The sequence below is a fragment of the Eschrichtius robustus genome, chromosome 3, assembly GCF_028021215.1.
Source record: "Eschrichtius robustus isolate mEscRob2 chromosome 3, mEscRob2.pri, whole genome shotgun sequence".
Classification (NCBI taxonomy): Eukaryota; Metazoa; Chordata; class Mammalia; order Artiodactyla; family Eschrichtiidae; genus Eschrichtius; species Eschrichtius robustus.
The window spans coordinates 168,325,550-168,340,075 of record NC_090826.1 but is presented as its reverse complement, the minus strand read 5'-3'; the positions used below and the strand labels follow the sequence as shown (position 1 = coordinate 168,340,075).

The window sequence follows — 14,526 nt, the reverse complement described above, 5'->3', positions numbered from 1 at the left end:
GCACCAAAAGTTCAGCGTCCTGGGATGCCCCTCAATCCTGGGCAAACCCTAGAACATGATCACTTGTGCATAAATATATGGCCCTTTAAGGGATTGGCCTATGTATTGGGGCCATTCCTACGAAAAGAGGAATTGTGGTGAGCTACAGGGAAACATCTCATGGAGGGTCTATTATATTTTATTTCTTGGTGGCCCAGCACACACACACACACACACACACACACACACACACACACCCTCACCCACACAAACCCCACATACATCACACCACACATACATACTCTCTTCTTCCCTTTCTTTCAGAGACACACCTCTCTACTATATGATTTGGTTATTTCACGTACCATCACAAATGGACTGCTAACCTTCCCAAAGGGAGAACACTCAAAGCTGTGTCTTTCTACTCCATCCAGAGGTGATACTGTGCCCTCTAAGTACAGACTTTCTACATGATGTCCAGTCTTCCTTTTATTTTACCATAATCCTATCTCCATATATGGCAATATAGTTTGTTGCTGGCAAAAGGAAAAGAATTGGAAAAAACTGATATGCCATTTCTTTTTAAAGAGGAAAAATGGGCTCAGTGTGCAAGAGGGTATTTATTAAACAGTAGTGGCAAGCAAGGAAATAGAGGCAATGGCTCTCATTACTGTAGCTGGTAATGAACTTTCTTCCTCCTTGGCCCATTGATTCCATGGTTCCCTAAGGCTTCAGCTGGCAACTCGGTTGGGGTGATTTGCCCAATGGGCAACCCCAGGGGTCTGAGCCCTGGTGGTCCTGCCTTTATAGAGTTGTAATCATCCATTGTTTTTAACATCTGGGTATGACAGTTTGAGAAAGCACCCTCACTGGTAAAATGTTCTCTCTGCGATTTTTCAAGTTCTTATTTTTCTTTGATGACTAGGTCAATCATCCTAGTCAACCCCATAACTCAGTATTTTGTCTATTCCCCTAGAGATATGCACTGATTCCCTGTTGCATGGAGTCTAAAGTCCAAATTTCTTAGCATAATACACAACAGTCTTCCTGATCTTGGCTTGCCTCCTCTCATTATGCTTCCTCCTGACTCTCTGATCGCAGATCTTGCTAAATTAACTGTACCCTCCTCCAGCTCCCTGATTAAACCAAGCTCTCTCTGGCATTCTTCTCCTCTGCATGCCCTCCCCCACCTTGTCTGACCTTTAACTCTTATTCATCATTCATTTCGGTCTCAACGGAGGAGCCATTATCTTCAGAGTCTTGGGTCTGTCCAGCTCCCTACACCACACGACTGCCTTCAGCACGGCCATAGTTCCTCTGATGCTTGATGGTTTCATTGCACTTGTTTGCCCATATATCTGTCCCTGTACTACCCTAAGCTTCCCGAGGAACAGGTCGCTGTTTGATTTATTCTCTGCCTAGTTCATTGCCGTTAGTGCCTCCCTCGCTCCCTAAGATAGGAGCTTTCGTCTGTTTACAGCCTACTTGTTTAATGAGTGATATATAGCAGGTGATAAAAATTTGGATTAAGGAATGAAGCAATACTGCCTTGCGGTGTGATTAACCTCTGTTTATATTTTTGTCAACTTTCAACTAGATTGTGAGGGCAGGGGTCAGTGTCTGAGTCATCTTGCTCCTCCCGGTGCGTGAACAGAGGAGACCCTTGATCAACCGACTGCAGGTCGGTTGGCTGATCCGCTGGAAAGAGAAGCAGCAGGGAGAAAGATTTTTGGCGCCTCGGTCCTTCAGGGTAAGCCCTTCTGCTCCCGGCCGAGTGCCGGCGACCCCCTCTCTCCTCCGCGCGTACTCTCTGCGAGCTAGTGAGACCCCGCTGCCGCGGCAGGCAGAAAGCTCGCGGGGCGGGACTTCCGGTCCCGCTCGCGAATGCCTTCCGGCGCGAGGCGGAAGCCCGGCTCCGGGTCCGGATCGGAGCCGGAGAGTTCCAGGCACTTGTCTCCTCAGTGGATGCCTCTCCGCCCCGCTGCCGCCCCGCGCCGCGGGACGGGGGAGACCGGGTAGGGACGGGAGAGTCGGGACACCTCGCGCGGGCAGAGGGAGAACCGGGACCCCAGGTTTGAGGGAGGGGACCAGGATTGGGGGTCGGGGGACGGGGGCAGCCCTGAGGGCAGCCGTGAGGGGCTGAGGAGGGAGGCACCGGGGACCCTGAGGCCGAAGAGGCCCTGAGAAGGGGAGGAGGGTGGCGGGTGACACTGGGCAGGAGGCATCTCGGAGGAGAGCAGTCCCACTTGGGGGAGTGTCCCGGCACTTGGCAGATTGTGAGGGTGGCACGAGTTGGCAGAGGTTGGCTTCCAGGGGAGGTTGGAGAGGAGGGAGGCAGTCCTTCTCTGAGGGTCGTAGATGAGAAGGACGTCTTGACCTAACGGGTCAGAAAGATGACCAGCCACCTACTGGATGCTGAACTCGTATTGCCTCCTTTGCAATTAAGGCTGGCTTTCTGATGTGCCTTTTTTTTTTTTTAAACCTGTGTGGATTTCGGGGAAGAATTTACATTCCCAGGGAAAACTTGAACTCTTCCTCACCAAGGTCCAACTTATGCTGCATTTCTTTGTCAAACAGATAGTGCTTTAAAGTTGTCTTCATACCAGCAAGCCAACCAAAGTTTTCCTTTTGGAATCTTCTCTACCTTGCGGAGTTTAGGTTATTTGCTTTGTCATGGAATGAACTTGTAAATGCGTTTGGAATTACAGTGATAATTACATGGAAAGCCAGTGCCGTCACGTTTGCAGTTACTATTCATTGTTTTTCTGCCTAACTTTCTAATATATTTTTACTAAAAGTTATCCTATTGTATTTAGTTTTTGAGTTTAACCGGTAAAGGCAATTTGAGATTAGGGTGCAGCCAATTACTAGCAATTCCTGTGGATTTACTGTTACTTTTTATTTCTGCTACAAAGAAAACATATATATTTGCCATTGGTAGATTGTTAAAAAATATTGATAACCCAAGTTCTGTTGTTATATACACATTAGCATATTTAGTTTTCCTTATTGGCCATCGTGTACTATGTGGGCTTGCTTTTATCATTACCAGAGGTTATTATTAATTTTAGTTATTGTCTACATTTTATTCATGTTTTATTGACTTGCAGTTAATATGTACTTCCTAATCTATGTCATATAGTATCTCACTTCTGCATAATTACAAAGACTGTTTTAGCTTTAGATAGATGGCAAATTTGTATTTTTGTCACAAATGGGGTGAGGTACCTAGGGAGAGCCCTAACACTGTCATTGGTTGATGGTGATATCTGATGGTTGAATCTTTTGCTTGTTTCAAGTGTTTCATATTTCAAGTGTTAACATTTTTTACTTTTAAAACTACTGTATTGGGACAGGTATCTTTTAGATCTGATTTGGTGGTCTGTCTTGCTCTAATTCAAGTAAACTAGAACAGTTTATGTTTCTTGATGGCTTGGTGTCTTGCTAGCTTGTAAACTCTTTTTTCCCCCAGCTTTAATGAGACATAATTGACAAATCAAAATTGCATATATTTAAGGTGTACAACGTGATGATTTGATATACACATATATTGTGAAATGATTACCACAATCAAGCTAATTAACAAACCATCACTTCACATAGTTACTAATTTCTCTCTTTTTGTGGTGAGAGCACTTAAGATCTACTGTCTTAACAAATTTAAAATATACAACATAGTAGTATTAACTATAGCTTATAAACTCTTGATGGCCTTGAAAATTTATGCTTGAGTAAGATAGATAATTTCCTTATGTTTAGGGGCACAGCTGATACTTAAAAGTGGAAAGCATCGCCTAAACATAAACAATGCTGTAACAGGGAAGTGAGCAAATTGAATAGTTTTTCAAATTAGAAAGTGAAAAGATGACACTGACCTTTAAAGTTATTGAATTAACTGCTATGTAGATTTCTATATGTCTTAATCTTATTTCTTTAAAGTAGACAATACTGTTTTTCTGAAAGGTTGATCTGATTTTTCTGTATAATCTTGATTTTAAAATGTGTTCTTCCGCCTTTTCCCTTGGTTTTGGGAGAAAGCTTGTAGGCCATTAGATGTTAGTTCATAGGAGAGGTTGTGATGATTGTTGAAACACAAGAGCCCTGCCTTCTGCGGCAAGTTTCTAATTATATATCTGAGTAGTATGTTTGAAATTTGATTGCCTTGTGTTCTGGATAATCTTTGGAATTTTTGTTATTTGTTCTAATTGTTGAGTAAATTTCTTAGCCTTCTCTAGATAAATTCTGTTTGTTCTGTAGGATTACTCTGTGTTATTCTGTAGGATTTAGATGTATTTAACAGTTTAACCAATAGTGGCATTTTTTTTATCAGGGTGCAGCAAATTACTAGTTATTCTTATGGATTTACTATTTCTTTTTATTTCTGCTGCAGTGGAATGTGTATCTGTGTATTGGAAGAACGATTAAAACAGCTGTAGTCAAAAGTGTCTTCATATACACATACTAGCACATTTTGTTTTCATTAATAACCCATTTGTAATATGTGAAGTAACTTGCTATATTGAGTTTTTTGGTTCTGTACTCTCTGATTATCAATTTTATTGTTATCTAGTCCATTTTCAGTTATCTGCATACCCTAGTGAGAAAGGCATTCCCTGCCTTTTGATAGAATCGGGAGGATTTGTTACAGCTGAGGAATACAGCTGGACAGGGAGATACCCAGCAGAGTGTTGTTGATCTGCTGATTTACCATCCAGCTGCTGCATTGCCTTTGATGCAAGATGGCCCTCAACAAGATTGGCCGAGACATAGTCGATCCCTTCTTTTAGTATCTCTTTTTGTCCTTTTTCTTTCACCGAGTTAGACCTTTTTTCTCATAGTGTCTAGGATGACCTGGCCCTCAAAGTGTGACGCAGGGCGATCAGAGCAGCCATAAAGGACTGCAGTTATGTTAGTAGAGCCTTGTCTGTTCTGCTGAGTCTGATCCCATAAATCTTGGCAAATTTTCCAGCCTCCAGGCATTAAGTTATGACTGTGAACCATTTGTTTACATTATTGTCGTTTGAAAAATAGTTTTAATACTAAATCATAATTGATCTGGATTATATAAATGGACTCTACTTAGTTTTGTTTTGAGTGAGGCATCACATTAAATTATATATGAGCTTTTCTATTAAAGTGATAATGATATACCTCACAATTACAAATACTGTAGAAAATACACTGATTGCCTTTAGTCTTTGTTGTTATTATTAGTTTTTGTTTTGTTTTTAATTTGAGATCCTGAGGAAAAGAAAAACTGTTGGAAAGGAGATTTTGGCAGAGGTTGGGAAGGCTGACCATTACTGGTAACATATTAAGGGGTGATGTTTGGAGCTGTCTGCAATGGTTGGAAGGAGTGTCTCAACACTAAGGTTGTTTCTAATTGCCAGTGCCTGGTGATAATAAAAGGCAGAAAGACTTTTAGTTGCTTGTATTATTGTTTTAAAATACCCTACAGACAATGTGCTCCCTCTTTGCCTGCAGCTGGCAGGGAAAGAAATCCCTCCCACCTCTCCCACCTCCTTGAGAATGACCTGGCAGAGGCTGGGAAGTCAAAGTTTATACGGTTATTAGGAGTCTTGGCGAGGTTTGAGGGAAGGGTTGAAATGTGAATAAAAAACAAATACTGAAGTTTATTTTCAAAATTGAGAGGATGAAGGCATGGAGATTGATGAGAACATTGTAGATGTGAGAAAACCAACCACTGTATATGAGTGAACGTGTCTTAATTACAGCAGAGGAGGGAGGGCAGGCCCTAGGAAGTGATACATAATCAAGTTCTAGACTTTCCCACAAGAACTAGTAAGATAAGAAGTATCATTCAAGTCCTAATATTTTAAACCTAAATGATGACTATTTCACAGTAATTGAATAAAGTTGCAAAAATCAAAATAGTACAGGGAACCACCTGTATACCCTTTATTCAGATTCACCTATTTTTAACATTTTATCTCATTTGCTTTATCACTTAAGAGTAAGAGCACTTCTTTTTTTTTTTAACATCTTTATTGGAGTATAATTGCTCTACAATGGTGTGTTAGTTTCTGCTTTATAACAAAGTGAATCAGCTATACATATACATATATCCCCATATCTCCTCCCTCTTGCGTCTCCCTCTCACCCTCCCTATCCCATCCCTCTAGGTGGTCACCAAGCACCGAGCTGATCCTCCTGTGCTATGCAGCTGCTTCCCACTAGCTATCTGTTTTACATTTGGTAGTGTATATATGTCCATGCCACTCTCTCACTTTGTCCCAGCTTACCCTTCCCCCTCCCCGTGTCCTCAAGTCCATTCTCTACATCTGTGTCTTTATTCCTGTCCTGCCCCTAGGTTCTTCAGAACCTTTTTTTTTTTTTTTTAGATTCCGTATATATGTGTTAGCATACTGTATTTGTTTTTCTCTTTCTGACTTACTTCACTCTGTATGACAGACTCTAGGTCCATCCACCTCACTACAAATAACTCAATTTCGTTTCTTTTTGCGGCTGAGTAATATTCCATTGTATATATGTGCCACATCTTCTTTATCCATTCATCTGTCGATGGACACTTAGGTAGGTTGCTTCCATGTCCTGGCTATTATAAATAGAGCTGCAATGAACATTGTGGTACATGACTAATAAGAGCACTTTTGATTAAAGTAGAAAGCTCATATAAAATATACTCCCAAATTCAACTGCTAACTTTATTTCTTTTCCTAATAAACAGTTATTTATTGGTTCTAATTCTCTGAGTTCTAGTGCTAGAAAGGACCTTGGGAGATAATCTGATTTGACTCCCTTAAGGCTAGTAAATGTTGACCAATCCAGGACAGGTAGGTTTTGAATTCTAAACGTCCATAGCCTCTTCCAGGGTCTTATCATCTTGACAGGTAGGATTCCTTTGTCTTTTTGTTGCTTTGTGGCTTATACATTTTCATTTGATGAAAACAAGCATGTAAAATGTTATTCCCTGGACCTAGCTGAAATCTCCCTTGCATTCATTTAAATTCACCTCTTCTCGTTCTGAATCTTGTTTCTTCTTCCTGTAGAAAACAACTGAACAACATCCTTTTTAAGAACACACAACCTATTCTATAATAAATACCTTTTACCTTTCCTTGGTAAGACTTTTTTCCTTGAGGGTTTCTACCTAAAACATGCTTTCTATCTCTTTAGTCAAGTTACAAGGCTTTATCTTGGTTGATCTATTAGGATTCTAGGTTTTTCATATCCTTTTTTTATTTTGAATTTTATTTTATTATTTTTTTTTATACAGCAGGTTCTTATTAGTTATCTGTTTTATACAAATTAGTGTGTATATGTCAATCCCAGTCTCCCAATTCATCCCCCCCCCACCACTTTCCCCCCTTGGTGTCCATACGTTTGTTCTCTACAGCTGTGTCTCTATTTCTGCCTTGCAAACTGCTTCATCTGTACCATTTTTCTAGATTCCACATATATGCGTTAATATATGATATTTGATTTTCTATTCTGACTTACTTCCCTCTGTATGACAGTCTCTGGGTCCATACACATCTCTGCAAATGACTCAATTTAGTTCCTTTTTGTGGTGGAGTAATATTCCTTTGTATATATGTACCACATCATCTTTATCCATTCATCTGTCTGTGGACATTTAGGTTGCTTCCATGACCTGGCTATTGTCAGTAGTGCCACAATGAACATTGGGGTGCATGTGTCTTTTTGAATTATGGTTTTCTCTGGGTATATGCCCAGTAGTGGGATTGTTGGGTCATATGGTAGTTCTATTTTTAGTTTTTTAAGGAAACTCTGTATTGTTCTCCATAGTGGCTGTATCAATTTACATTCCCACCAACAGTGCAAGAGGGTTCCCTTTTCTCCACATCCTCTCCAGCATTTGTTGTTTGTAGATTTTCTGATGATGCCCATTCTAACCGGTGTGAGGTGATGCCTCATTGTAGTTTTGATTTGCATTTCTGTAATAATTAGTGATGTTGAGCAACTTTTCATGTGCCTCTTGGCCATCTGTATGTCTTCTTTGGAGAAGTGTCTATTTAGGTCTTCTGCCCATTTTTTGATTGGTTTTTTTTTTTTTTATATTGAGCTGCATGAACTGTTTATATATTTTGGAGATTAATCTTTTGTCCGTTGATTCGTTTGCAAATATTTTCTCCCATTCTGAGAGTTGTCTTTTTGTCTTGTTTATAGTTTATAGAAAGTTGTTAAACTTTCTTTTAAGTTTCATGAGGTCACATTAGTTTATTTTTGTTTTTATTTCCATTACTCTAGAAGGTGGGTCAAAAAAGATCTTGCTGTGATTTATGTCAAAGAGTGTTCTTCCTATGTTTTCCTCTAAGAGTTTTATAGTGTCCAGTCTTACATTTAGGTCTTTATTCTATTTTGAGTTTATTTTTGTGTATGGTGTTAGGGAGTGTTCTAATTTCATTCTTTTACATGTAGCTGTCCAGTTTTCCCAGCACCACTTATTGAAGAGGCTGTCTTTTCTCCATCATATATCCTTGCCTCCTTTGTCATAGATTAGTTGACCATAGGTGCGTGGGTTTATCTCTGGGCTTTCTATCCTGTTCCATTGATCTATATTTCTGTTTTTGTGCCAGTACCATGTTGTCTTGATTACTGTAGCTTTGTAGTATAGTCTGAAGTCAGGGAGTCTGATTCCTCCAGCTCCATTTTTTTCCCTCAAGATTGCTTTGGCTATTCGTGGTCTTTTGTGTCTCCATACAAATTTTACGATTTTTTTGTTCTAGTTCTGTAAAAAATGCCGTTGGTAATTTGATAGGGATTGCATTGAATCTGTAGATTGCTTTAGGTAGTATAGTCATTTTCACAAGATTGAGTCTTCCAATCCAAGAACATGGTATATCTCTCCATCCATTTGTTTCATCTTTGATTTCTTTCATCAGTGTCTTATAGTTTTCTGAGTACAGGTCTTTTACCTCCTTAGGTAGGTTTATTCCTAGGTATTTTATTCTTTTTGTTACAATAGTGAATGGGATTGTTTCTTTAATTTCTCTTTCTGATCTTTCGTTGTTAGTGTATAGGAATGCTAGAGATTTCTGTGCATTAATTTTGTATCCTGCAACTTTACCAAATTCATTGATTAGCTCTAGTAGTTTTCTGGTGGCGTCTTTAGGATTATCTATGTATAGTATCATGTCATCTGCAAACACTGAGAGTTTTGCTTCTTCTTTTTCAATTTGTATTCCTTTTATTTCTTTTTCTTCTCTGATTGCCATGGCCAGGGCTTTCAAAACTATGTAGAATAATAGTGGCGAGAGTGGACATCCTTGTCTTGTTCCTGATCTTAGAGGAAATGCTTTCTGTTTTTCACGATTGAGAATGATGCTTGCTGTGGGTTTGTTGTATATGGCCTTTATTATGTTGAGGTAGGTTCCCTCTCTGCCCGCTTTCTGGAGAGTTTTTATCAGAAATGGGTGTTGAATTTTGTCAAAAGCTTTTTCTGCATCTATTGAGATGATCATATGGTTTTTATTCTTCAGTTTGTTAATATGGTGTATCACATTGATTGATCTGCGTATATTGAAGAATCCTTGCATCCCTGGGATTAATCCCACTTGATCATGGTGTATGATCCTTTTAATGTGTTGTTGGATTCTGTTTGCTAGTGTTTTGTTTCATATCCTTTTTAAAGTGTGGTGAACAGAGCTTAGAAGACTCTGATCAATGTAGAATAATAACAATGATAATTTATGTATAAATTATTTAGTCAGTGCTTTTCTTATACAGTCATCTGATCCTTAGGGCAGGACAGGTGGTATCCCTATTTCTGAGGTGGAAAAACCTGAACTACAGAAGGGTTCAGTGACTTGCCCTACATCCTACAGAGTTAGGCTGGGTTGGAACTGGGATGCAACCTCAGTCTTCTAACCCTAAATCCATTGCCCTTTTCCACTGCATCTCACTTTGAGTTCCTGATGTACCATGTATTTTTAAAGGTACCTTAGAATCACTTTGGCCCTCTCAATTCTTCTCCTCTTTTACCAGCATAACTTGCTATTAGGGAAATAAAGTGTTTGTTGACTCAACTTGTACTTTTTCTTCTGCCCTTAAAATGATATCATTGCGGAATTGGAGTGAACCTGTAGCAGTTCCTTAATCCAATCTTCTACCTGATTTGGGTACCCTCATAATACTTCTTATCCCAGAGGACTTTAGGCCCTTGCCTGAATACATAGAGAAACAAGGTGTTCACTTCCTTTTTATACAACCTTGGTTTGTTGTTGGGTGGCTCAAGTTATAAGGTTATTCTTTTATTTATAACAGAACCAAATTACCTGTTACTTTTTTTTATCCATTGGTTTTAGTTATATCAGCCAGAGAAACATAGAAGATCTATTTTTTCTTTTCTATTTAAAATTTTGTCACATATTTAAAAAACGGTCTCATATTATCTCTTCTTCAGGTTAAATAATGCCAATACCTAGATCTCTCACTATCCTGATTGTCTTATTCTGGATGCTTTAGGTTGTCAGTATTGTGAAAATATGGCTTCTATAATTGTCTGCACTATTTTAGATGTCTGATCAAGGCAGCAAATAGTGGGACTATTACTTCCTGTAAGGTGGACACCATACTCTTTCTATTACTGCATATTCAATATTATTGAAGTCCAAAATTGCATTAATATTTAAGCAGACATATCTTGCTCTTATAGTAAGCATTTGGTAAGCCAAAGCTCCCCAGATTTTTGCAGGAACTCTCTGTTAGTCTGGTCCCTGTACTTGTATGGCTGATTTTTAAATTGAAATATATGACCTTACACATACTCTCTATTAAATTTTTCCTGCCTGTGTTTCAGCAGTCCAGCATTTTAGCCTGTAGAGATGTATTTTGGTCTTAATATTCTTATTTGCTTCTTAGCCATCCTTTTCAGCTGTGTCTTCTTCACTTATAATACTTATCCCTTAAAGCTTGTGTTGAGTTGGGGCTGGCTTTGGGCTGATTATAGCTAAATAGCTAATGTGCCTTGTAGGGTTTAGAAGCAGATCATTTGTGGATAATTTTATACAAAGTTTTCTGCAGAGAAGTGTGACAAGTGCTAGTTCTCTGGACCTGGTTGCCTTATTCCCTGGGAGACCCAAGAGTTACTTATAGGCCATTTCAAAGCCTTTATTTAATTTATTTATTTATTTTGCTCCCTACCACTCACTTTTACGTGCATGTCTCTGAAGAACTGAAAAAATAGATCATTAGAATTATGTTCCAATATACCTGTCTCTCTTAGCTCTTAAAACTAAATGTCACCACTTAACCTAGAATAGTTGAAAACTTGATTTAAAGAAAGTTTCTGGGACCTGACCTTGCTTATGTTTATGGTTTTGCTTTGGAGTTTAGTCTTTGAACTATATATGGACTCTTATCGACACTCTAAAGAATTAAAAACTGCCATGAAGTATAAAAAGGTTTTAAAAAAAGACTTATAGAGGGAAACAATAATTAGTATTCTTGGAAGCTAGGTTTACCAATGGCTATATATATATATATATATATATATATATATATATATATATATATATATATAAAATAGATAGACTAGACTTATGTGGAGATTATTTCCACTTTTAGTCAATGTCAAACCTTTAAATTTTAAACTAGTAGTCTCTTATATAGACAGTGCAGATATTGAACATTTCTGCCCTCTTGGAAAATGGACTCTCTCAGAGTAGGAGCTTTGTGTCTGTTGCTCAAGGGCAGTTGCCTCAGTGATGACTGGGTTCTTTCATTGACTCTATTAATCACTGCCAGTTCTCTTCACAATTGGGTAGAAGTAATCACAGTGACAGCTCCAGTGTGCTGGAGGACTTAGAGGTCCTAAGCACTTGGCTTTCACAGTCATTTCTTGTATATTTTATACAGAAGGGAAAAGGAGATATGGAAGCTGCACCTATATTGAGAGATCTAGTGTTTTTCTGTAAAAATGGCTTCAGATAGCCAGTAAAGTTGTGTTTGAACCCTTGAAGCACATTAGATTTGTCTCCAAATTTTGGGCAAGATTTGTGTCTGTGTTAGCGAAATTTGGTCAAAAAGGCTTCATTAGTTTAGATCAGTGGTTCTTAACCTGTCAGAGCCAACACTCTGTTTTTATAACAAATGTTTTATAGTCCCTCCTTTACTATCCTGAAATGAATTCATAGATATACTGTAACTACTTGCAAACCTGACTGCAAAGAAATGAATATAATGTTCTAACTGTAATATAAAGGAGAAATAAAAATAAAGTCATTAAATATACTTTTTAATATGTATATGCTCTACACATACCAAGTGGTTAACTTTTCGTACCTGTGTCTAGAATTACTGTGATGGAAATCATTACAAATGCAGGCTTATTCAGATAAATTGTACTTACATACACTGAATTATATTGCTGTCATTGAGATGATTTTCCAAAATGGTGAATAACTCTTGGCAAAATTCAGAGAAAAGTTAAGTACAGTCTTACATTGACTTTCAGAGCAGTTACATTTTGGGAGAACTTAGTGATTATTAAAAATGTGAAAAAGAGAATTCCTGTTTATGTGTTAAATGGAGTTACAGTCTAGGCTTAGATAATTTAAACAGGTTTTTCATCCACATCTATTTCTAGTGGGATATTAAAACATCATGGGGGATGCAGGATAATCCTCTGTTGTGCAGTACTGTCCCTAGTGTTGCAGGACATGTGGCATTCCTCAGTACACCAAGTACCTTCAGTGTCCTCAGTCATTGTCACAACCAAGAAATATTTTCACAAACTTTCAAAACATGCCTTGGGGTTTAAAAGTAAACCATATTATTTTTCAGCTTTGTAAACTTAAAGGAAGCCAGTTTCTTTTCAGAGTGTGTGTGTAGAACTATCCTTTTAGATTAGGGATAACAAATATGTTTTAACATCACAATTCTGATTCATTGGAGATGGTTGTCTTGAGTGTTGTGTTAAAAATTCTGAGGCAAAGGCCAGCCTCGCTAGGAAAGAGTATTGTGATTGATTAGTCATGTCTGCCATAGGTTGAAGGGGGAATGGCTGCATGGGACAGTTGCCACATATCCCACCTCAGTATAGCTCAATATATCTTAACCCATTGGGTACCAGTACCCCTACCCCATGGGATTTGGGAATATGTGGGGAAAGTTTTGGTTGTCATAGTGATAGGTGTATATTTGTGTAGGTAGCATTTACTCTTCAGGAACCAGGAATGCTAAATGACCCACAGTGCTCTGGTTAGTTCCACACTGTGGGAAAATATCCCATCCTTGAAGTCCCTCATTGAGGAATAACCAATCTAGCTTGGAAAACAGTCTGTTTATGGAAACTGTTCTGAGCCAGATGGTCACTGGCACTGGATATAGAGGTGTTTTGGCATTGAATGGGAGTGTACCATATGACCTCCAGGGTCTTTTCCTGCTCCATGATTTCATGAGTCAGAGGTCAGCAAACTATGGCCCAGAGGCCAAAGCTGGTCTGTTTTAGTAAATAAAGTTTTATTGGAATATAGCCATACTCATTCATTTATGTACTGTCATTGGCTGCTTTGGGGCTACAGTGGCAGAGTTGAGTAGTTGCCAAAGAGACCTTATGGCCTGCAAGGCCTAAATAATACTGACCCTTTACAGAAAAAGTTTGTAGGTACCTGGTATCAGTAATACTTTTTGAATGGAACCAGCATGTGAACTGATATTATTGAATACTAAATACATCATTCTTATGTCCTTAATAGTTTCTGTGTATGTTGTGATTCTAGAATATTTTTCTATGTCAGTGTAGCATGGAGAACTAACTAATTGATGGGTCAACAATAAAACTTAGAGTTGGAAAATTTCCAGCTTGATTTTGCAGATGTCACTCGATAAAGTAGAGCAAAGTCTACTACTTCTCTTTGTCTGGTTCCTTAATCTTTAAAGTTGGGCTGGTAAGTGACTTTCTTCACAGTCATGTTATACTAATGGCTAGTTATGAAACACTTTGAAAGCCATGAAAATGAGAAAAAAAATGAATCTCAGAATCTTCTGAAATCAGTTTTGGAGTTTAAAAATTCAGTGTGGAAAACATCACTTTTCTTTTTCTCCCTATGTATTTTAATAAAGAAAAGCACAGTGAGATAATAGCGTCGCTAATTTGTTGGCACTGTGTAGGAAATACTAACTTAAAAAATAACATTCCGGTTACATATTTAAAATGCTTTAATATTTTAAAGAGGTTACAAGAAACAGACATCTGTTAATCCTCACTTAAAAAAGAACAAAATACCAGTCTGAGTATTCAGTATATTAGTGTATCAGTCAGGATTCTCCAGAGAAACAAAACCAATATCATTTGTATATGTGTGTGTTTTTTAAAACAGATTTGTTTTCATGAATTGGCTCACGACATTGTGAGGGGCAATTCCAAAATTTGTAGGGCAGGCTGGCAGGCTTAAGGTCAGGTCGATGCTTCAGTCTTGAGGCAGGATTCCTTCTTCTCTGGGAAACCTCAGTTTTTGCTCTTAAGCCCTTCAGTTGATTAGGTGTGTCCCGACCACATTATCAAGGGTAATCTCCTTTACTTAAAGTCAACTTACGGTA

At 38.4% G+C, this 14,526-nt stretch overlaps 1 protein-coding gene across 2 annotated transcripts in view; it reads left to right on the top strand.

The window, feature by feature from the left end:
- The first annotated feature begins 1,886 nt into the window (after positions 1-1,886).
- Positions 1,887-14,526, top strand: part of DISP1 (dispatched RND transporter family member 1) — a 213,047-nt gene continuing 200,407 nt past the window's right edge. Inside the window, exon 1 of one of the 2 annotated variants that reach the window (XM_068541778.1) lies at positions 1,887-1,994. The gene's annotated coding sequence lies outside the window, so the exon portion shown is untranslated. Of the gene's footprint in view, positions 2,052-14,526 lie in introns of both variants that reach the window. The other variant, XM_068541779.1, reaches the window with a different exon arrangement.